We start from the raw sequence: 2,386 nt of genomic DNA on the forward strand, positions 1-2,386 counted from the left end.
GTAACAAAATCCATAGTAATCCGCTCCCACTTTCACTCGGGAAGCTCAATCCTCTGGAATACACCACCAGGCCTCTGATGCTCGTACTTAACCTGCTGACAATTCAAACAACGAGCCACATATGCTACGATATCCTTCTTCATTCTACGCCACCAATAATGCTGCCGCAAATCCTTATACATCGTCGCGGCGCCCGGATGAATAGAGTACCTGGAACTATGGGCCTCCTCCAAAATCAACTCTCGAAGCCCGTCCACATTGGGCACACAAACTCGCCCCTGTAATCTCAAAACTCCATCCGCATCTAAGGTAACCTGCTTGGCACCTCCTCGTTGCACCGTGTCTCTAAGGACACACAAATGAGGATCATAAAACTGCCGATCACGGATACGCTCCAATAATGAAGAACGAGCGACCGTGCAGGCTAACACACGATTGGGCTCAGAAACATCCAGTCCCACGAACTGATTGGCTAAAGCCTGAACATCCAAAGCAAGCGGCCTCTGGCTGACCGGAATATAAGCGAGACTGCCCATACTGGCTGACTTCCTACACAAAGCATCGGCCACCACATTGCCCTTCCCCGGATGATAGAGAATGGTGACATCATAATCCTTCAACAACTCCAACCACCTCCTTTGCCTCAAATTCAACTCCTTTTGCTTGAACTAGTACTGAAGACTCTTGTGATCAGTGAACACGTCACACGCCACGCCATACAAATAATGCCTCCAAATATTCTAGGCGTGAACAATGGCTGCTAACTCCAAATCATGAACCGGATAATTCTTCTCATGAATCTTCAACTTCCTCGAAGCATAGGCAATGACCTTGCCATCCTGCATCAACACTGCACCAAGCCCAATAAGGGAAGCATCGCAATAAACTGTATAGGGCCCTTAACATGTGGGCAAAACCAACACCGGTGCCGTAGTCAGAGCTGTCTTGAGCTTCTGAAAGCTCGCCTCACACTCATCTAACCATCTGAACTGGGCACCCTTCTGGGTCAATCTTGTCATCGGGGCTGCAATTGATGAAAATCCCTCCATGAACTGTCTGTAGTAGCCTGCCAACCCCAAGAAACTCCGAATCTCTGTAGCTGATGCTGGTCTAGGCCAGTTCTGGACTGCCTCTATCTTCTAAGGGTCCACCTGAATACCCTCAGCTGATACAACATGACCCAGAAATGCAACTGAACTCAGCCAGAACTCACATTTGGAGAACTTGGCATATAACTGACTATCCCCCAGAGTCTGAAGAACCCCTCTAAGGTGCTGCTCGCGCTCCTCCTGGCTGCGGGAGTATATCAATATATCATAAATATATCATCAATGCACTATCACGAATGAATCCAAATAAGTCTTGAACACTCGGTTCATCAAGTCCATGAAAGCTGCTGGGGCATTTGTTAACCCAAATGACATAACCAAGAACTCATAATGCCCATACCGAGTGCGGAAGGTTGTCTTAAGGACATCAGATGCCCTAATCCTCAAGTGATGGTAACCAGATCGCAAGTCAATCCTGGAAAATACCCTGGCACCCTGATGCTGGTAGAACAACTCATCAATCCTCGGCAGTGGATACTTATTCTTGATCGTTACCTTGTTCAATTGCCGGTAATCAATACACATTCTCATTGACCCATCATTCTTCTTGACAAATAATACCGGCGCACCCTAAGGTGAGACACTAGGTCTAATAAAACCCTTCTCAAGCAAATCCTGCAACTGTTCTCTTAACTCCTTCAACTCCGGCAGGGCCATACGATATGGCGGAATAGAAATGGGCTGAGTGCACGGAGCTAGATCGATGCAGAAATCAATATCCCTGTCGGGTGGCATACCCGACAGGTCTGAAGGAAAACATCAGGGAAATCACGAACAACGGGCACAGAATCGATAGAGGGAACCTCAGCACCGGAATCCCGAACATAAGCTAAATAAGCCAAACACCCCTTCTCGACCATACGCCGAGCCTTCACATACGATATAACCCTGCGGGTAGAATGACCTGGAGTCCCTCTCCACGCTAAACGAGGCATACCCGGTAAAGCTAAGGTCACCATCTTGGCATGGCAGTCCAAGATAGCGTGATAACCAGTCCATCCCCAATATAATATCAAGGTCGACCATATCTAAAAGCAATAGATCTACACGAGTCTCCAAACCCCCAATCACCACAACACAAGAGCAATGGACTCGATCGACCACAATGGAATCACCCACCGGTGTAGACACATAAACAGGAATACCCAATGCATCACTAGGCATAATCAATTACGGGGCAAAATAGGATGACACATACGAATACGTAGACCCCGGGTCAAACAACACTGAAGCATCTCTATCATAAACCAGAACCGTACCTGTAATAACCGCATCTG

Source organism: Nicotiana attenuata, unplaced genomic scaffold (assembly GCF_001879085.1).
Source record: "Nicotiana attenuata strain UT unplaced genomic scaffold, NIATTr2, whole genome shotgun sequence".
NCBI classification, from domain to species: Eukaryota; Viridiplantae; Streptophyta; class Magnoliopsida; order Solanales; family Solanaceae; genus Nicotiana; species Nicotiana attenuata.